Genomic DNA, 22,725 nt, shown 5'->3' with positions numbered 1-22,725 from the left:
AAAGGCCTCGTGTAATTACCCGAGCGGGAAGTTAGCCAGATGGAGGGTAGCACCTCTAGTTAGGAGAAAAAGTTCTGTTTATATTCACGAACTCATTCAAGTATAATTTCCAAGTACCCATGAAGGAAAATAAGATTTCTACCTTTCAAAATGTTGTGTTAAGTAGATTTCGAGGTTCCAGGAGCCATGTTTTTACTAAAACTTGACATCATTAAACAACAAATGATCTGCTGATCCAATATCAAATCCTGCCCCATTTTGAGATCTGTTCTGTTCTAAAGGGGTCTTGCCTTAAAACCTAATGAAAAATACCTAGGATGTCATCACTTTTTTTTTTTTAACGTTTTAATCATTGCATATGTTAAAAATGGTTTTCAAATTCAATTCTTTTCTAAGCAAACTTTCAAAACTTAGATGGTAGAATATTATAAATTATTTGGTAGATTTAATTTAAAATTTAAAAATATGCTAATTTCTGTTAGTTCACGACAAAAAGAAAATATTATGCTTGAAGAGAAAATTAATGTGGGATAAGTAATTAGCTTCAACATTGAATAGCAGTGTGGTCAAGATAACTTAAAAATACAATTTTTTTTTTCTGATAGACACACATGTAGCATCTTCCATGTGTGCGCTTCCAGAAAAGGAAAGCTTGCTTTGAAATTTAATGGATCCACGTTGACATGGAATAAAGTGTTAGATCTCTTTATATGCAGTGTATATAGCACTTTTAAATTAGTCTAGGCAATTTATTTCATATGCTCAGCCTAAGGACGGCAAATAGTCGGTATTTTAATATGCTATGCAGTGTAGCTGCTTGCTGCTTTTATACTCCAGGAGGGAATTATAGAGTCCTCCACTTTTACTCTTGAGCTCCCTAATATGGTGTGGCCGACCACGGTGTGAGCTGAACTACTTTCTCTTGTCAGTGATTTTAACCTGACACTGCTAGGTCAAAGCCATGGAACCACACCATTCTCTTCGGAGAAGAGAGACATTTGCTTTTTCTGCTAGGTCATGTTTATTATATGAAGCAGCTCTACAACACGAGTTACTGTCATCTGCTAGTCCCTGGAAAGTCCGTCCTAATCAGCAATGTTAAACATAGCTGTCCCTGGGGATGAAGAACAGAGTGGAGGATGAGCCCAGCGGCCACATGTGCGTCCTGCTGACCGGTAGCAGACATTTGGGCCATGCAACCAGGACAAGTGTCGTGGTTGGGAACTTAGAGCAGAAGAATGATAATAGAAACTAGGTTAGTTATGGTAAGAGAATGAAAAGGTAAGAAATGAGACAGTCAGAGGTATGCTTTCTCCGACCGTGTCTTACGGTTTTAAAACTCACAAAAGTGACGTTTCCAGGACGGACCTTTGTCTTCAAGACCCTTTCTCTTGGCTGCAGTCTCTTTCTCTGCCATAAAGGAGGCTCACTGCGTGGAGAGGGGCGGAAAGGGGCAAAGTTGCAGAGTCCCAAGCACCATCCAAGTTCCCAAATCGAAGTCATTTGAGTAGCAAAAGAAGTAGATCTGTGATTCTGTGATTTCCCGTGTGATAATCGGTTCCCTGGGCTTCTGCTCGGGGGCAAACAGCACTTTCAATCACCTGCCAGCAAACTCTGGCACTTGGCTTCTCCGTTGCCATAGGAAAGGGCATGTGGTGGGCAGTAATGGGAAGGAACCCAAGAAGAAATGGTCAAAACATTGGCTTAGTGGTCATCTTATGGTTTCATGAAACCAACTCTCACATCTGTAGTCAGGCAAAATTTAAGTGGCTATTACTCTGGGGCTTAGAATCAATGAGAATAAGGTAGAATTTTTTTTTTTTTCCCCATGCTGAGTCTCTTCTTTAAACTGAGCCCTTTGGCTTATGGATTTCTGATTCTAATTATCCTTTCTCTTAACTATTACTAAAGCTTATATTGATCAGCCACTGAGTATGTAATAGCATTTCACTAAAATCAGAGGATTTGGGAAAGATTAGAAGTATTTACTGGAAATCTGATTCGGCTAAAAGCAAAGCATCTGGCGAGTTCCTGACTTCCTTAGCTTAAGATTTCTACACCCAAAAGGTAGAGAGAGTATAATGATCAGAATGTTTAGATCCTCTTGTTGGCAGATTGGGTAATGTGACCGTGTAGCCTTTAGTAACTTGATAATTCGGGGAGGGAAAGCCTAAGCATGATGAAATAGGCACACTAGATAGGAGGAAAGTAGGAATGAAAAAGGCAAAACAAATACACAAGTAAACACAAAAAAAGGGCTACTTCCAGGGCCTAAAAATATCTCGACAATAAAAGTGGCAGATAGTGGTACAAAGATGTCAAAATTTAAATCCTAATTATCTTTTCGTACCTGATCACAATAAGGAAGGAAAGTAGAAGCTTATGAAGCAGGAGGATTTCTTGGAAGAGTATGTGTAAAAGGTGACCAGGAAGCCTTCTGACCAGGAAGACTTTAGAAATGGCACAAACCTTTACGAGAGTGTCAGAGACGCTGGATTGTAGGATATGCAGAAGTTTTGGAAAATTAGGGGGAAAACATACAAGAATGCTCTTAAACCAATGAAATTATTTTTAGATTTGAAACAAGCTTTACAGGGCAAAGCTGTCTTATTCTCAATCATAGGAATACAGCGCACTTTTTTTAAAGATGTGGAAATGGAGCCCCAGAAGGCAAAGATATAACCAAGAGCATGTGGCTGATGAATGGAAGAACCCACACCACATTGTGGTTCTTCCGAGTGTGGACTCTGTGTTTTCCTCACTGCTGAAACGATGAGCATCTTACCAGGTGACTTGTAATATGTAAGGTGCTGCTCTTCGGATTAAACCCCAACTAAACAAGTACTGCAACTGGGTGATGGACATTAAGGAGGGCACTGTAATGAGCACTGGGTATCATATAAGACTGATGAATCCCTGACCTCTACCTCTGAAACCAATAACACATTATATGTTAATTAAATGAATTTAAATTTAAGAAATAAAAATAAAATAAACAAATACTGCATAAGGAAGGCCTGGCTTAAGATCAGCAGGTCTGAAAATAACTTAGCTTTGGGGGCGCCTGGGTGGCTCAGTCGGTTAAGCATCTGCCTTCGGCTCAGGCCATGATCCCAGGGTCCTGGGATTGACCTCTGTGTTGGGCTCCCCACTCGGCGGGAGTCTGTTTCTCCTTCTCCCTCTACCCCTACCCCCGCTCATGCTCTCTTTCTCTCTCTCTCAAATAAATAAATAAAATCTAAAAAAAAAAAAAGAAAAAGAAAAGAACTAGCTTTTTCCACAAAGTTATTCTATTCCTTAAGTATAAACAATCTTTGATGATTCTTGTTCTACTATACTTTGGCTAGACAACTTCAAGAACACTATGTCATTTCTGGGTCACATTTAAAGCACAGAGAGGCCATAAACCTCATTCAGAAGAGTCTAGAATTAAGATTTGAAACGATGTCATCTGTGCAAGTTTTAAAAAGCATGAGTTTCTCATTCAAGCACTTACAGTACCCGGGCTACTTACTGATATAAATAACTGAAATGGAATGGGAGCAGAGAAATATTTCTCTACTACTAGGGAAAAAATCAGTGTAAGCCTGATGAGAAACAAAAACTGGCAGTCTGCCTTGGGTCATGTGCCCCCAGAGAGAATGACCGGGTGTGGTACACTACAAAAATTAGGCCCATTCGAACAAAGGCAAACAAACCACCTCTAGCCAACTACCACAGTGTAGGAATGCTTACCCAGTGCTACCAGAACTCCTTATTTTTTTCAGGGGAAAACTGAACTTTGGGTATTTATGCAAAGTTGCCCAATTTTTATGCATTGGCCCAATTAATAAGCCAAAAACCACCACCACAACAAAAATCAGTGTGTGCAATGAATACACTATTTCCAAACTTGATCAGGCCCATAAGCCAACAATCTACTACCTCTGAAGTGAAGGACTTAGAGATGTTTATTCTGAACAAGAGAGAATGCTAATGGTAACCTCCATTTTTAAAAAGGGATATTGGGTGAAAGAAGGAATCAGTTATTTGTTCTAGATGCATAATGCCACTGACACTTACAGAAGGTAGAATCTAAGGAAGAACCTTCTAAGAGAGGTGTCTGAAGGTGTTCTCCAGAAGCCTGGCCTCAATGAACTGCTGATTCTACTGCCTCCTGAAAGATATAATACAATTTAGATGATAATCAGGAGAGATACACAAAACCACAGGAACATTGCCCTGTGTGTATCCAAACCATGAACATATATGTATGTTCATATATGTAGAGCTTCGGCCACTGGGTTTCAAGAAATGTGTAATTTATCTGAAGGAGGTAAAGAAAAGAAAAAGTAAAATGATGAAGGAAATGGTGCTACTCCTTTCTAGGAACAAATATAAAAGGTTAATAATCTTTAATGGGTAAATATGATGGAGAGGTGGTGACATAATTATAGATCAGCACGATATGCTCACGTGTAATCTACATTTCTTAAGGGTTATGGTGCTCTGACTTTCCCTGACTTAGTTGTCCTGGTCCATTGGAACTTCTTGGACCCCTATGATGTTTAGGGACATTTGTGGGGTCCACAGTTCCATGAAAAACACTTAGGAAGCTTTGCCGTGGCTCATAATTTTGGAAAATTTGAATGTTAGGAACTCAGAGATAACCTAGTCCAGTTTCTCATCTTCTGACAAAGTAACTAAGGCTCCAAAGATTTCAGTGATTTTTATCAGTTTCCCAGGTATAGGCAATGAAACTGGAACTCCTAAGTTCAACCCTACACCATTTCTTTAGGCCACATTTCCTCAGTCTTTAATCGTGAACAAGGGTGTCAGCTGAATGTCAATTTCAAACGAACGTGGAAGTAGGAGAACACTCCTTGAGATTAAGAGAGAGAAAGAGAGAGAAGTAAAAAATGGCAAAAGCACCAAAAACACTGAGAAATAAATAAACAAATATTATAAATAAAATAAATATTACTCATAGCAGCTCCCCATGGCTGCCCGCCTTCTCAGTCTACCTCACTGCAGATCTGTTCTAGAGCTAGCTTCTTGTCCAGCCTCATGGTATTAGGTTTAATTAAATAATAGGACCCCTGAGCTCAGGCAGATGTAAAAGTGTTGAACAGAAAGCATTCTAGTGTTCATATTTCTGCTCAGTGGGAGATCAATTTACAGATTAGATGTTAAGCAGGAAATGACTCTTCTCATTAAATGGTGTCTAAGTGCTCCTCCTTTCAGCATTGCCTGTGACTAAAACCTCTGATCCCACAGAAAAAAATATGTGGTCCAGGAGGAAGGCAGACATAGAATATGGACTTGGAGACAGCTATGACTATGCAGTCACACAGATGTTGTCATTAGCAAATGAAGCTGCCTTGGTTGAAGGAAGTTGGATGTAGGAACATTTCTTGTATTTATTCATCAAATATTTACTGAGTTTCTATGATACACTCTGGGCAAGTTAGGGCTACTGTAGTGGATAGAGGGTTAAGTTCCTGCCCTCATCAAGTTTTCATTCTTGTTGGGAAAAGGGAAAGAATGGTACACCCATATAAATAAAAATAAATGATATAAAGTCAAATAATAATAGTTGTTAGGAAAACTTAAGTCATGGGAAAAGAGAGGAGAACAGGAAGTATGCACTTTCAGAGGTGCTAGTTGAACAGAGATCTAAATACAATAAGAGAGTGAACGAATAAATAAATGGAGGAAGAATTTCTGGGAAAAGAAAACCAAAGTGCATTCTAGAACAACAGGAAGGCCAGGGAAGTGAACACAGGAGATACCAGCTATTCAGAACTGATAGCTAATCATAAGAAAGACTGTATTTTTGGCAAGTTTATGAATAAAAATGAAAAGTTAGTAATGATAGCCTCAAAGCGGGAATGTGAAACTCCAGTTTAGAGCAGATTATGGAGAAAAGAGTTTCATGGAGCCAAGATAAGAAATGTCAGAATTAAAACTAGCTACTCATCTTTATTACTTGTGGATTCCTAACAATTTATGGGGCAGAACCGTAAGTTTTTATATATGATAAAAATGATTAGAATTTTAATACACTGTTTGAGTATAATAATTGTGGATAAGCTCTTTATCTTCATAAAATTCAGGGTAAAGAATTCCTTTAGATACTTTTATTCAGAGAATGCCTAAATGACCACAGTCATTATTCCACTGTCCATTTTCATGAGCTATTGGAGTGTAGATTGATAAAAATATTCTGGCAAGCTATTAGGCTTTAGTGTATAAAGAGCCTTGAAAAAAAATCCATGCCATTAGACACAATAATTCCACTTCTAGGAACCCATCCTAAGGAAATAAACAAATACAGATGAAGATTTATGTGCAGGGATATTCACAATAGCCCTATTTATAATAGTGAAAAATTAGAAATAGCTTAAATGTCCAACAACAGAAATTATGGTGCATCCATACGATGGAATATTTTGCAACCATTGTAAACTGTGATTTCAAAGATTTTTAGTAAGAAGGGGGAATTCTAATGAACTCATAAAATGGGAAAACCTTTGAAAAGTTATATATATAAAATATACAAAAGATGTATGTGTCCATACCTATCAAGGAAAAAAAAAAACCGGGAGGGAATAGCACCAAAGAGCTGAGTAGTAGAGGGACAGAGAGTTTTTATTTTCTTCATGCTATTTTTTTAAAAGATTTTCCACATTGAGAACCTATCACTTCTACATATTAAAAAGTAAAGAATGTAAACATTTGACTCTCCTCAGATGGCTCCCCTTCGTGGGGGTGGAAACTCACTATTTCCTTTAAACGTTCAAGTTGGCTCTAGCAGAGAGCATCTCGGTATATTTGTCCAGCTGATGTCTAGGTCCAGAAGTTATACTGGTCTTGAGCCTAAGAATTTAGACTTTTTAAAAAAGATGCCTAGGTCCCTGCCAGAGTTTTCCACAGTTTGTCTCATTGTGTTTCCAGGAAATGCTCTTTGAAACAAGTATTTCCTTGGTAAAATAAATTTGGGAAATGCTACATAGTATATAGCCTTCTCTTAAAAGCCACAGTGCATAGTAAGATGTTCAAGGTTCCAAGATGTACGATAGTATAGAAACGAAGTGAACTTGTTTACACAACATATAGCAAACTTGATGAGAAGGCGCTTTTTTGTTTGTTTTTTCTTCACATACTTTCTTGTAACATTTCTTCAGCACTAGAGTTCCATGGGAAACACTTTATAAAATATAGGATTAGATGGTTTTGAGAAAAACAAATTGGTAAAGGACTGTCAAAAATGGAGTGCTTGGGGGAAATGTTTTCAGAATTATTAAGACTAAAATCTTTTAAGTTGATAGTAAAAGTACAACCGTGACTTAACTTAATGTTTCCATTTTTTACTTCTGTTAGAAACCTGATTCTCAACCGGATCAAATCATGTTGCCTGTTTACTCATAGGCCTGGATGTAGACTCAGAATGATTCAGTTTAGTTCATTGAATTTGATCACTATGTTTTGGAGGAAGAAAACTCATGATTTGGTTACAGCCTCACTTTCTCTTTGTGTCTAAATACAGAGATAGAATAGCATAGTAATACTTTAACATCTATGGTTCGAATGAGTGAGTTGAAAAATGTGTTATTCCCATCCAGCACCTTGAATACAGCAAGAAGGACACAAACATCACTACATTTTTGTAATGATTTTATCACTGAAAAAGAACTTTAAGTGGTCTTCTGTTTCAACCCTTGTGTCTTCAGAGAGCTGAGCATTCTTTAAAAAAAAAAAAAAAGATTTATTTATTTGAGAGAGAGAGCTCACGAGTGGAGGTAGAGGGAGAGAAGCCAACTCCATGCTGAGCACGGAGCCCAACTTGGGGCTCCATTTCAGGACCAGGAGACGGTGACCTGAGCCGAAATCAAGAGCCAGACACTTAACCGACTGAAAGATGAGCATTCTTAACCTCATTTCCAAGGAGAAAAGCAAGGATGTTAAGTGACATGCTCAGGGCCACACAGCTATGCTTCATCTTCATCCAAGATTTCTTGGCTCTTAGCTTCTGGAAAGGAAGAAATGGAGGTGGCTATCTCTGACCTGCCATGACAGGGAGAATGGCCAGCGACCAGCCCCTGCAGAACATCTCATTTTCAGTCACTATGCTCCCGTGTCCACCTGTGGGAGCCCAAAGTCACTAAGTGATGCAGAACTCAAACCCAGTTCTTCAACATCCCCTTCTGCTCTGCTGTCCTTGGAATTGGCATTTGAACGATGTTCAGGTTTTTAAATCAAGGTGTATTGTTCTGTCATGAATAGAGTCATAAAAGAAAGCCAGGATGGCCAGGATCTCCCCTACCCATTTGGAGCAGATAACTCTTCCCACTTTCTGAATCAGAGACCCTCAGGAACAGGACACACAGCTCTTAGGACTTCACAGAATCTCCTTTGGCAAGTTACAGCTTCTAAAGAAAAATCTCCCTCCTGCCTTCTTCATCAGGATGCCTCAATGATTTCTTGAATGGGTTTAGACTTTACAAAAGACAGAAAGAACCAGTGTCTTCAGGGTGCTTCTCCCTTTAAATCTTCCAAAATTCCTTAGGTAAGGAATTTAAAATGACCAAATTCTGCTTTAAATTATAGGGAGAGGGGCGCCTGGGTGGCTCAGTCGGTTAAGCGGCTGCTTTTGGCTCAGGTCATGATCCTGTGGTCTTGGGATGGAGCCCAGCGTCTGGCTCCCTGCTCAACAGGGGTCTGCTTCTCCCTCTGGCTCTCCCCCACCTTGTGCACACTCTCTCACTCTCTCAAATAAATAAATAAAATCTTAAAAAATATATAGGGAGCAAAATATAACAACAAAATAAAACAATAATCATTATAGCTACCATTTACTGAGTGTTTTGTCAGTCACTCTATAAACACTTTTTCACAATTTTATGTAATCCTACCTTATGAAATAGATCTTCTCCTCTTTTGGATGACAAAAATGAGGCTTAAGGGAGTAATAAGTATCTGGCCCTACCTAAGTTAGCCAGCTCATGAAGCTTCTGTGCCAGAGGTTGAAGACCCCCTATTTTGTTCCTCTTAAACCCACACACTTAATATCTGCATTACTAACTTCCAGAACTTCAGAATGGCATCCTCTCCTCAAAAGCTAAGATGGCGGTATGTTTTGTGTCAATAAAGTTGGTTAGTTCTTAAATTAATGGCACCAATGAAGGCAGATATTAGAGCTCTAGTTCATGTGTGGGCTTGTTGATTTCTTTCCTCTGGCCACAGAGTGGGTCCCTAATCTCAGCCAGCTGGCCACCATTTAAAATGTGCTATTAAGAGACTAGCTAGCAAAACATTGTAGATAGATGGCTTTGTGAAATCCACCAAAATTACACACACAAAAAGGACGTAAGGTCAAAGTACTGCTATTGTTGGTCAGTGCCATCATCTCTGCATGAGAAGGACAGGGTTATGTAAAATCTCGAAGTTAAGTCCAACACTAAGGAACCCAGAGGGTCAAGCACAGACTCTGTTTGTTTATGACATGACCTTAGTGGAGTAACTTCTTTCTTGTGGGTATCCGTCCATGTTTCGAAAATTCCGGTTATCACATTTTACTAAATGTGGCTGAGGGCCCCAAGCATTCTGTGAGGAGATGCTGGTTCACCCACTGATGAAAATGGGTGGACTTATTAAAATGCCCCCTAACAGATATGTAGGAAATGGGCTTTTTTCCTTCAGTTCGATGAATATTAAATCAGTGTTAGAAATAAGGAAATATTAGCTTCAGCATGGGATTAGAGAGTTTCAAAGGTCAGTTTGAGGTGTTTATAACAAATCGGAGTCAGAGTGAGGCAAATAAGAAATAAAAATTTCCTTTTTATTCAGATAGAGATAAAAAGTACATGGGTAATTGCCTGAAAATTATACTGGTTTTCAAAATGAAAAAAAAAATTAAGCTTCTCTGATATCGCATGAGAATGTAGATGACACTAATAATATAGCACATAACGTTGCTTCTCAAAAGCCTTTAAATTTTACGTTTGGTTGTAAAAATATGCACAAATATAATGGAATCGAAGTAGCTTGACACTGTAAACATTTTTGCAAGTTTTAACTTGAAAACCTGTTAGCTTAAAATCCTAGTTTGAAAAGTACTTGGTCAGAATAATTGTACGCCGTGAAGGAAACCATGAACATCGGTCCAGAGCTAGCCTCTTTCCTTCAAAATTAGTGGGTGATGCTGATTTTCACTCAGCCATTGGCCACTCACAACCTCTAATGGCATCTTCACTGCTGTTGTAATCTAGGGGCCCGACAAGCCATGAATTCCAAACACTTTACCAAAATTGCCACTCCATTTGAGCACCTCCTTTTTTAATTAAAAGAAAAAGGTTTCGATGAAAATGAAGAATGGAATTTTTGTGTGCGTGCAACGTGGAAAATAAAAAGGAGACACACAGAGCCCAGAAAACCCCGAGCTCAATTAATCAGATGGCAAAGTTCTTGCCAAGGGCATGAGAACTAAATGCTTTTCTTTACTAAATCTAAATCAACGTTTGTCCGAGGCTATCATTTCATAACTGTACTCCTCATCCCCGCCTTAACTTTTTTTTTTTTTTCCTTTAAACACCATTCCTCCTCCATATCTACTGCTTCAATACCCCCGAAGGGCCAGCCTCAGAAGGCACAAAAGCTCGCTAACGCTGGGTGAAAGTTGGCACTTCATTCTTCATTCACTCCACTGAGCCTTCATATTTTTCACCCTCAAAGACAGATCTTGGAGATAGAGCTCTATCCTTCCTTAATTTTGCATTTCTTGGCTTTTGTCACTTTAAACCAGATCCTTCATGTGATTTAAACGTGACACCCCTCCCTTGGGGTAAGGGGGAGGGTAAGGAATTTAATGTTATTTTTAACTGAACTATCTTGTTAACCTTGGGAGACATCCCTGGAGCTGAAATCCATTCAAGTAATAATAGCTCAGCAACTCATTGCCTGCAGAGAGCTCTGTGGAGTCAGTCTGGAAAAACTCTTTAAAAGCAGAGTCTCTGCCTGGCGCTTTTCTTTTGGTTTCTGCGGAATTTTTCTTAGTAACAATTTTTAGCTGAGGGGGTTAGCAACAATTGTAAACTAAGGAGTGCTGAAAAGAGAGCATGGTGGGGAGGGCTGCTTGGCGCACTAATTAAAACAAAGCGGGCTTGTATGAGCGGTGTCCCCCCCACCCCTTGGTGCCGAGGGCCAAACAACACAGGATCCTCTCAGAGCACAGGGTTCTCCAGGCTGCACAGACTTATATTTTTAAATACAATTCAAAGTAATGCCCCTTTGTTGATTATACTCGCCTTGCCAACCTTGAGGACCTCCGAAGCTGCCAAACATTTACTTTTAAATTTCATCTGCCAAGCTGCCTTCCAAATGCTGTCATTCTCACCGAGGGTAGGGCAGCCTGTGATTACCAGCTTCCCCAAATTCTAGTAAGCTGCCCCGACGATATTTCACAGGGAGGCTGGTTCTGAGGCTGAGCAGAACAAGCCAGAATTTGGTGTCACTTTCATCTTTAAGAGGGAGATAGAATTGTTCTTGCTTCCTGATAGTGCAGGAGCTTGAAAGAGGAGAACACCAAAGCAAACTTCCCAGCTCCCTGTGTGCAAGCGGCAGAGAGTATACAATCCAGACCCAATTCAAAAAGACTTGTCAAATGAAAGAGAAATGCACAAACATGTCTGTACTTTGTCCTCTGAATTTTAAAAGCATCTAATGTTACATAGCTCATGTGAACTTTATTTAAAGCACAGCCATCCACAGAGTATTCCCTTTATGGTTTTAGTGGCTGTCCTCCTTCCTTGCTGTTCACGACTGATTATTTTATAAGCTTTTTTGTAGTTGGGTTTATTTGACTTAACCTTTTAAACGTAGCTTTGTTTCTGACAATACAGGAAGTAGAATGCCAAAGGAAAACTCTGCATGGGGGGGGGAAGTGTGGGTGCAGGAGACGGGCACACGATTTGAAATAAGTCTTGGGAAGACAGTAAACTAATTTGGGGGTTTCTTGATTTTTCCAATGTGACTATCTATAAAAGCTGAATGCCAAGTTTTGATTCCTAGGTTTTATGAGGTTGCAAGAGTATAAAACTAATACTTGGCTAGGTGTTCTTTTTTTTTTTTTTTTCTGATGAAAAATGCAGGCATGAAAAACAAGGTGTAGCATCCGTTTTCAATTAAAAAAATAAAAATTTAAAACCTCTCCCTCTGGGCCTGGTACTGAGCCAGGTGAAGGAATGGGATGGGTGTAGTCACTGAGAAAGTAAAAAGATGAAAATATCCTTCTGCTTGAAGTAACTTTATATTTCAGAGGGGTTCCCCCGCCCAATAAAGAAAGTTACACTGTGCTATCATTTTATTTCAAATGGTTTTCCTTTAAAAATTCATTTACTTTAAAATTTTACTATTTCCCAAAGGCACTGGATTTGATTTCTATTTTTTCTGTGCATCTCTGATTTCTGTTCGATCCCACAGGGGTAAATATTTGACATCCAGCCATTCCCAGGGGTGGCAGACCAATGTACTAAACACAGAGTCGTTTCAGTTCACCAAGAGATGAAGTCAGGCTCCTGGGGATAAACAACTATCCATAAATAACCTCTCAGAAATAGCCTGAGGAACATGTCCTGCAAAGAAATCCTGGCTCAGTACATTCTATTTTGTTTATTTTGCATAAAAGTTGTCTTTGTCTAGATTTGCACCAGCATAAAAGCACTTTCAGCAAAGCAGGTCGTTAAAACAAAGCCAAGTTAAAAACAAAAACTAAAACAAAAACACAGAAAGTCCCACCTGAAAGGAAATTAACTGTTGCCCCTTGAAATGCCAGGAGAAAATGAGCTTACCTGTCATTCTAGTGACTCAAGAGTGGTAAGAAGAGGAAGGGGACGTGGAGAGCATTCTATGCCAAGTGCTAATATTCATAGCTTCTGCCCGAAGCCCAGGGCCTGAAAGGCACCGTTGAACACCTTTTCAGTATCGGGCTCCTAGTGGCAAATCCAGTCAGTAGTAGGAAGACAGGCTTCAAAACTTAATATTTGGTCAAGATGTAACTGACCCATCAGTACAATGAAATAGCTTGAGTCACTTTTTGATAATATGGAGGAAATTTACTATTTTAAGACGTTCTTTTGGAACCGAATTTTACTGCGATGAAGTCGAGCAGAGGGAAGGGGTGGTGGGGAAGTGTTAGATGGATCTGTACCATATATTGTAGTCACTTTTGAGCGCTGTCGTTGAGCTCAGTTTCACGTTTAGTGCCCAAAGAAGTGATTCAATTTATCTATTTGGATGACTTATGCATATACATCAATTTCAGAGGATTAATAGAACTAGTACAAACTCCAAAGAGCCCGAAAGAGTAAGTATAATTTTTATATTAACAATTACCTCCTCGCTTTTTAACAGTCAAGTACTTCCATTCTTACAAATCTTAGTCCATTTTCCTTCAATTTCTTTGGTTCCTGTCTTCTTTATTTTATTATCTCCCCCCTAGGTGAAGTTCTTATCATTTCAGAAATGTATCATTATCACATCCAGCTTCTGAGCTGGCTTGACTGCCTTGAAGCTCTCCCTGCTACTCCATCCCCATCTCCACCTCTGGGTTAATTATCTGAAAATCATGCTTGATGTCATGAATTCACCCTGCTCAGAATTTGTGTTGGCACCTGCTTCCTAAAGTCCAACCTCTGACTTTTCTCCACTCTTCTAAATTTCATGTCTACTCACCTTGCTAACCAAACTTGCTAAGAGCAATCCTTTAAAATCTCTCATGATCTACTGCCCTCACCTTTATTTACACAGTGTCCCTGCTTGGAGTGTCCCTTCTTCAGTTTGATGCCTCAAGGTCTAATTTAAGCCCACCCTTATTCCACAATGACCTTTAGTTCTTCTGAAGTGCGATGAAATAATACATCACTTACTTTCGATTATTGGTTTATTGTGCTTCTGTAGCTCATAACCTTAACTAGATTGCAAATTCCTTGAGGACCAGAACTGGGTCTTCCAAATTTTTGTATTCCTCAGGCAGCATATGCCCACAATTAGCGTGAGAAAACAATCCCTTCCTTAAGAATATCTGAGCTACTTTACTAATATGTGGTTATCAAGAACATTTCTTTGTGGAGGGAGTTTCAGCTTCCAAAAGAGTGAGACCATTGTCAGCATCTCTTAACTGGTAGAGGGGATGAACTCTCCAACCAGAACCAAACATGAGGGACAAAATCCATGGAAATGAGAGAAAAAAAGATGAGCTATTTTCTCTGGTTCTCAACTCAAGAGTGTGTACATCCAAGAAAGTATTCTTACCTACAGGGCTTCAAAAGGATATCTGTCACATAAAGAACCCCAAAAGGAAAGAGCCTGTGTAATGGATAGCTGACCTCAACAAATTAGCCGCCTTATGTAGCTCAGGTTGCCTAGATTCTGCTATTAATTTCCTTTTGCTATCTTGAAGCCTTTAGTAAAGTCACATTGAATGTTACAGTCTTGTGCTAGATAACCTACAGGAAATCAAAGGAATGTGCCTTGTTAAGAGAGAGTTGTTCCCATGGGTGGCCAATATGATGGTGGCAACAGTGGATGGAGAGACAGATCAATCTAGAAGTATGTTGTCTAACTCTCCGCCTCACCAGGAGAAGACAAAATCAAGAGTTCTGAGTTTTACATGGCTTTTAATTTAAATAAGAAAAGTGGCAAGTAACATTTCCTTTTTAAATTCCTATTAAAAGATGTATAATCCTGAAGTCTGAAAAACAATATTATTTTTCATGTGTCGAATCAGTTGACGTATGTTAAAAACCTATATGCTATATAGCAGATATAAAGAGATAATTTCATTTTCTTTTTTTTTTTTAAAGATTTTATTTATTTATTTGACAGAGAAAGACACAGCGAGAGAGGGAACACAAACGGGGAGTGGGAGAGGGAGAAGCAGACTCCCCAACGAGCAGGGAGCCCGATGCGGGACTCGATCCCGGGACTCCAGGATCATGACCTGAGCCGAAGGCAGTCGCTTAACCAACTGAGCCACCCAGGCGCCCGAGATAATTTCATTTTCTATAGCTAGAACTTGTTCATAAGCCTCTATTTCTACATAGCTATGGAAAGAAGTTTAAATTTCCCAATCAAATAATTAGTCATTTTTGATTTAAGTTTTAAGTAAGACTTTTCCATATAATCAGTCTGTTGAGGCAAATCCTCAGTCGTTCGGCTTTTCTTCCCCATCTTTTCTTTTCCTTTCTCTTGAGGTTGCAACTGGGCACAGAAGAAACCTTCCATTATATTTTAGACTCAAGAGGATGAGGTGAACCATTGGGCTGTGATTCCTTACTTCACATTATATAAAAAATTAATTTGAGAAACATAAACTTACATGTAAGTGCCAAAATTTAAAACAAAAAAACGTATCTGTTAAAAAACATAGGAGAAAATCTTTTTGATTTGGGGTTAGGCAAAGGTTTCTTAGAAAGGACCTAAAACCCACAAACTGTTAAACAAAAATATTGATATATTAAACTTCATCAAAAATATAAAACTTCATAAAAGACACTATGAAGAAAATAAATACATAAATCACAGACTGGGAGATAATACAGGCAAAGTACTTACCTTACCAAGACCTGTATCCAGAATAGATAAATAACGGTTACAACTGAATAACAAGAAAAAGAAATTTTAAAATGAGCAAAAGTTTGAAAAGAATCTTTACCAAAGAAGGGATACAGATGTCAAATAAGCATATTAAGAACCTCAACATCATTAGTCATCAGAGAAACTAAACTTAAAACCACGTTCGATACCACTGCGTACGTTTTAGAATGGCTAAAATTGAAGACAGGCAGTACCAAGTGCTGTGAGGATGTGGGGATGCACAATGGAACAGCTGCTCTGGAGATAGTTTGTAGTTTCTTTAAAAGGAGGGAGAGGCTTCCAGCTCTCTCTCCAAGTCTCCCTTCTCTGATGCTCCCTTACAGGGATAGTTGGAGATGGCAATAGGTTTAATCAGAAGACTACATCCTGCAATCCCCCTTATTAATTATCTATGGGGCTAAATACTTGTCAACAAAATATAAGCAGAAATTGTTGGGTGGGAATTCCAAGGAAACTCTTTAAATCATCACTTTCAATAGAAATATAAGGGAAGCCACAAATGAGAGTCACATATGTAATTTAAATTTTTCTAGTCACTATATAAAAAGGTAAGAAGAGGGACACCTGGGTGGCTCAGTTACTGGTTGAGCGGCCAGATCTTGATTTTGGCTGGGGTTGATCTTGGGGTCGTGGGATCCAGCCCTGAGTAGAGCTCCACGCTCAGTGTGGATTCTGCTCGGGATTCTCTCTCTCTTCCTCTGCCCCTTCCCCAACTCGTGCTCTCTCTCTCTCTCTCTCTCTTTCTAAAATAAATAAATAATTTTTTTTAAAGTAAGAAGAAACAGGTGAAGTTAATTTTAATAATATATTTTATCTAACACGATATTCTAAAATGTTATTTCAACACAAAATCAATAAAACAAATTATTGAGATAATTTACAAACTTTTTTTTGTATGAAGTCTTCAAATTTTGGTGTGTATTTTACACTTTCAGTGCATCTCAGCTCAGACTAGCCATATTTCAGCTGCTCAGTAGTCATATGTAGCTGGTAGTTACTGTATTAGAGAGCACAGTTTTAAATAGATAAGCATTTTTTGCCCTTCTGCCTTTCTTCCTTCGGAAACGGAATATATTTGTGTTAGCTGGAGTTGCAGCAGCTTTCTCAGACCATGAATTTCCTTGAAGTTGCAAACTGCAGAAAAGAAAGGTAAAAGATGTCTGTTTCAGGACACCTATGTATCCCCTTACCAGCCCCTAGGCTGCCAAATTCTGGACTTAATATCAAACAGTATAAACTATCCAAATTCATTCTTAGTGATAAAAAGGGCCACCAGATAAAAACAGAAGACAGAAAGGCTGTACATTATATTGGTTAAAAGCACATTTTTAGGAACTGTGTATCTGGTCGCAGATCCTGATGTTGCCACATAGTGATGTGTGAACTTGGGTAAATTATTTAAGCTCTTCAAACTTAATCTCTTTACTCAACTCTAAAATGGAGATAATAATATCTCCCTCTTAAGGTTATTGTGAGGACTAAAAAATGTTAATATATGTAACATACTTAGATTGTGTGTATCACATAGTAAGTACTTTATAAGAGTCAGCTGTTATTAATTCATTAAGAAAATGTAATAATTCTGAACTTGTATGCACCTGATAATGTAAGCTCCAAATATGAGTCAAAATTGACAAAATTATACAGAGTGGTTAATAAATCTACAATCCTAGGTCAAGAGTTTGACAGACACATTTCTCAATATTTGACAAATGGAGGAGACAGAAAAATTTAAAAAGACTTACATAAATGAATGTGAATAATGTGTCTTGGGTAAGCTTCACATTTGATGATCTTCAAATTTGAATCCAAGCTTTCTGAAAACCATTACAAATATGAAGACGTATCTGTTTAAATAGTTTTTATTGGGGAAAAAAAAGAATGCTATTTTCTTAGGTTTGCCATGTTATTTACATTTGGGGATAAAACATCTATATGCTTAACTCTTTAGTTTCCTTCCATTTCATTCACACACTAAATATATAAAAATCTGTATTTCAATTTGACATGTCATTAATTTCATGATTTATTTTTCACATAAATATTAAGATTCTGGTTACAAACTCTTAACTCACTGTGTATATCCCTTAGCAAAGCACCATAAGCAAATGAGTGGATAATGCTTTCTTTGGAGGTTGATGAATGTTCTCTTCAGTGGGAAGTTTCTAGCAGAGCATTTTCCCCTACTCTGGGCAGCTATTCCCTTAGTCTGTCTTCCAGTAAGACACAGCAGGTGGAAGTAAACCCAAACTTCCTAAAAGTTAAAACACTTTTTATAATACCTCCTTTAAAGTTTGGGTATTTCCCCCCCAACTTTGGACTATCTTCAAAAACTACCTTCTGTTTGCTTGTTTGTTTGTCCCACTGAGATAATTTGCCTCATTTGTGAAGAATCAAATTGAACAGGATTTGTTTAAAAAAAAAAACAAAACAGCATTAGCTAAATATTAGAATAGAGCCTGAGAGATGGAAAAAGAAACAGGACTCAGGTCAAATTTACTAAACAATCTCAATCATACAGAAACCCCAGGCAACTAAAATACCCTCTGGAGAGTAACATTTCATGCTTAGGAAGAAGTTATTTACTTCGTGCAGGAAAGTACTTTGCTCCAAAGAAGGGCCCTGGCTCACCATAATATTGGGTTTGGCTTATCATGGGACTAGACCTAAAATATTTTATGTTCTCAATTTATTTTCTCCCACATCTGGATTAAGGATAATTTTTCTAGACCTGAATTACGGAAAATTTCTCTTGTCAAATATATATGCTATACACTTGACTGTAAACATATTGGTCTAATTGCAAAATTTACCACTGGGAAAGCTAATTATTTAAGGTGTAGGTCCAAAGTAGAATTTCCCCACCTTTATGTAAACCACAAACACATATCTCTGGTAACTTGAAGTGTTGAACTCCCCTGCAAGGCAAAGAGGCATTTCCTGCTGCGCCCTCCCAGGGGGAGGCTCAGGCCTTTGGCTAGGGGTTGTTTCCACAGGCTGGAATCTTTTTTTCCTGGATGTGGGGGTCCTCTTAAACACAAGGGAATTGTGGTGGCCCTTTGAGGTTGCACAGGGAATTATTTGAGTGCCTCCTTTCAGTTTCACTCATATCCCTTAGCGTTGCTCTAACAAGGAGCCCATTCTCTTGTTAAGGGCTTCTTTGGCAATGCCCTAGGCCGAGCTATTGCTGAACTGCCTCCTGTCTATACCCCCATGTTTGCTGGAGCCAAGAGAGCAAAAGAGAGGGATTCCCTTGTAGCTTTGTGCCAGGTACTTTTATAGTTCTGTCTTGTTTTTATTTTTCTACTGGGAAAATATTAGGAGTTTTTATTGTCTCAGAGCACTACTTCTCAAGCTCAAACTTTTCTGGCAAAAACAAAAACAAAAATCATGCATATTACTAAAATAGAAATATTATTGCTTTTATTTTTTAGATGAGATCGGGCGCATTCAGGGTGGTATGGCCGTAGACCGCTTTTATTTTTTAAAAATGCCAATGCCAATGCAGATGGCAAGTATGAATGCTTATCGAAGAAAATTTCAATTGTACCATATATGGAATAAAATTTTACATATTATTCAGTACATATTCACTAGGTGCATACTGTGTACTAGATCTTGTATTAGGCACAAAGACTGTGAAAGTAAATAACACTTGGTTCTACTCTGAAAATATTCACACTCTCTCCTGGAAAATGTGTGTAGCAAGGTGACAGGTATGCAAATGTATAATTAAAATGCAATGTATATGCTATTGTAGCTCAGAGAAAGAGTAAACTCTGACTCCTGTGTCTTAGAACAATTGCGTAGTGTAAGCAGTATTTGATGTGGGTCTGGAAGGGTGAGTTGAATTATAACAAGGAGAAAAAGCACTCTTTCTAGGAAGTGGAGACAATATGTAAAAAAAGGAACAGTGACCGGGGCGCCTGGGTGGCTCGGTCGTTAAGCGTCTGCCTTCGGCTCAGGTCATGATCCCAGGGTCCTGGGGTCGAGTCCCACATCCGGTTCCCTCCTCGGTGGGAAGCCTGCTCTCCCTCTCCCACTCCCGCTGCTTGTGTTCCTGCTCTCGCTATCTCTGTCTCTGTCAAATAAATAAATAAAATCTTTAAAAAAAAAAAAAAAAAGGAACAGTGACCGAAAATAGCATGGCGTGTTTGGGAAATAGATAGTATTTTGGTATGGACAGGAGGCAGTGTTCAATGGATAGAGTGATGCTAAGTGAGTCTGGAAAAGAAAATATTATCCAGGTAATAATGCATGTTAGATGAAATGTTAAGGCTTTGGGATTTTGTTCTCTAAACAATGGAGTTTGCCTTTGAAGGTTTAAAGAAAGGGAATAATAGGATTTTTTATTGAGTACTTACCATATGCCACACATTGTTCTAAGTGCTCTAGATAAAATTTACTCATATAATCCCATTATAACCATATGAGGGAAGGGCTACAATGACATCCATTTTACTGATGATCTTGGGAAAGTCATCAGTTTCTTCATATCTTCACATTGATCTGTTAGGTCCTACACAATCCCAAGCAAAACCACAGCTGACTTTATGTATGTATGTATGTATATATGTATGTATTTATCTATCTTTTCCCGAAATTGACAAGCTGACTCTGCATTCATATAGAAATGCAAAGGTCCTAGCATAGACAAAGCAACTTTTATAAAGAAGAACAAAGTGAGAGGATTTACACTACTTAATGTCAAGATTTATTGTGAAGCTGTAGTAATAAAGACAGTGAGATATTTGCATTCAGGTTGACAAGTAGAATGGAGAGTCCAAAGGTAAAGCCTCATATGGACAACTGTTTTTTATTTGTTTGTTTACAGAGATACAAATGCTATGCAGTGGGCAAATGATAGTTGATAGTCATTTCAACAAATAATGCTGGAACAGTTGGATATCCATAAGCCAAAAAAAAAAAAAAAGGATTTTGATCCATATCTCACACAATATAAAAATTTAATCACATGAATCATACACTTACATTTTAAACCTAAAACTATAAAACTTCTAGCAGAAAACATAGGAGAAACTCTTCATGACCACAGATTTGGCAAAGATTTCTTAGATATGACACCAAAGCTATTATCCATGAAAGAAACACATGATAAGCTGGACTTCATCAAATTTAAAAACTTTTCTTCAAAAAATACGTTAAAGTAATAAAAAGGCAAACCCCAGATTGGGAGAACATATTTGGAAAGCTTGTATCTGAAAAAGGACTTGTATGCAGAATATATAAAGAACTCGAAAATTCAGTAATGGAAGAACAAACTGCCCCATAAAGAGATGGCAGAAGATCAGAAGGGACACATCTCCAGAGAGGATATGCAGGTGGTAAATAAGCACACGGGGAGATTTTCAACATCATCAGTCATTATGGAAATGCAAATTAAAACCAAAATGAGATACCATTACATGCTTACTAGAACACCTTAAATTAAAATGTTTGACCACATCAAGTGCTGTCAAGGATATGGAGCAACTAGAACTCTCAAACACTGCTGGTGGGAGTGAAAATTGAACAGCCACCATTGATTAACATTTTGGTAGTTTCTACAAAGCTAAACATACACCTACCATATTCTCCAGCCATTTCTCTACTAAGTATTCACCTAAGAGAAAAAAAGCATACATCCATACAAGACAAGTACGTGAATATTCACAGAAGCTTAGAACTGGGCAAAACTCAAAAGGTAAACATGGATAAACAAATCACAGTATGTTTATACAATGGAATGTTGCTCAGTAACAAAAAGGAATGAACTACTAATACATGCAACAACACAAACAAATATTTCAGTAAGTATTGTGAGTGAAAGAAACCTGATAAAAAGAGTTCATACTCTTTGATTCCATTTCTATAAAACTCTGAAATGCAGACACTTCTGTAGTGACAGAAAGCAGATGAGTGGTTCTTAGGGAGGAGAGGTAGAGAGATAAGAGGTAGAGATTACAAAGGGAAACAAGTAAACTTTTGGGATGATGGATGTGTTCATTATCTTGATTGTGGCAATGGTTTCACAGATGTACACATATGTCAAAGCTGATCAAATTCTACACTTTGAATATTTGCAGTTTATATCATGTCAATCATACCTCAACGAATCTATTAACAAACAAAAATTTAGTGGGAAGATGTCTGAGTCTACCTTGTGATTTAACATTAAGCCTGGGGGCAAATCTGTACACTTGAAAGCCATCATTACAATGAAAAAAGGATCACTAGTAAGTTACTCAGATGATTTTTTTTATTTGTTCATCCAGCAAATATGTATAAAGTGCCTGTGGATGGCAGCAGGGCTAGGTAGGACTAGACCTGGACATACAGTGGAGGAAAAGCTGGAGTCCCCTGCCCTCAAAGAGTTTGTTTGGTCCACAGTAGCAATATAATAGAAAGGCTGAAAGAACAAACTTCAGGAACGCCTGGGTGGCTCAGTCCATTGAGGGTCTGCCTTTGGGCTCAGCTCATGATCCCAGGGTCCTGGGATCAAGACCCGCATTGGACTCCTTGCTTGCTCAGCGGAGAGCTTGCTTCTCCCTCTCCCTCTGATGCTCCCCCTGCTTGTGCTCTCTCTGTTAAGTAAATAAAATCTTTTTTAAAAAAAGAACAAACTTCAGAGTAGAAAAATCTCTCCAATAATTCCCCCAAAGTCTTCCACTTACTTTTTCATTGGTCAAGATTAGGTTGCAGAGTCAATTTATAAGTTACAGAGTCAGAATTCAAACCCAATTCCAGAGATTTTGTTTTAACTTCTCTATTGCCCCTCAGTATTAAGAAGCTTGACCCTAATTAGAAAGATTGAAACAGAATTGTTTCTGTTTGAGGTATGAACTCTCTTACTATGATTTAATGTTACTGAAAGTCATATCCACATACCACCTAAAATCTTCCTTTATACCACCACGGCGATATGTACCACCCTGGTAAACACTGGGCCAAATGTTCTCTAGACTCACTCTTGGCCTTAATACCTTAAAATCTCATACTCTGGGTTTTGTCCATGTGAAAGTAGAGGATAAGTCATGCCAACCATAATTGCCTTAGCTTTCTTTATCCTACTGGGAAAAGATAACATGTTTC

General features: G+C 38.3%; 1 long non-coding RNA gene across 1 annotated transcript in view; it reads left to right on the top strand.

The window, feature by feature from the left end:
- LOC123849646 (uncharacterized) overlaps nt 1-22,725 on the top strand; it is a 318,720-nt gene that overhangs the window by 234,344 nt on the left and 61,651 nt on the right. The gene's annotated exons all lie outside the window — the stretch shown is intronic.

Source organism: Mirounga angustirostris, unplaced genomic scaffold (genome assembly GCF_029215605.1).
Source record: "Mirounga angustirostris isolate CCGP_5_RB_7025 unplaced genomic scaffold, mMirAng1.0.hap1 SCAF_15, whole genome shotgun sequence".
In the NCBI taxonomy this organism is placed as follows: Eukaryota; Metazoa; Chordata; class Mammalia; order Carnivora; family Phocidae; genus Mirounga; species Mirounga angustirostris.
The sequence above is the reverse complement of the archived record's forward strand: the minus strand, read 5'-3'. Positions and strand labels throughout refer to the sequence as shown.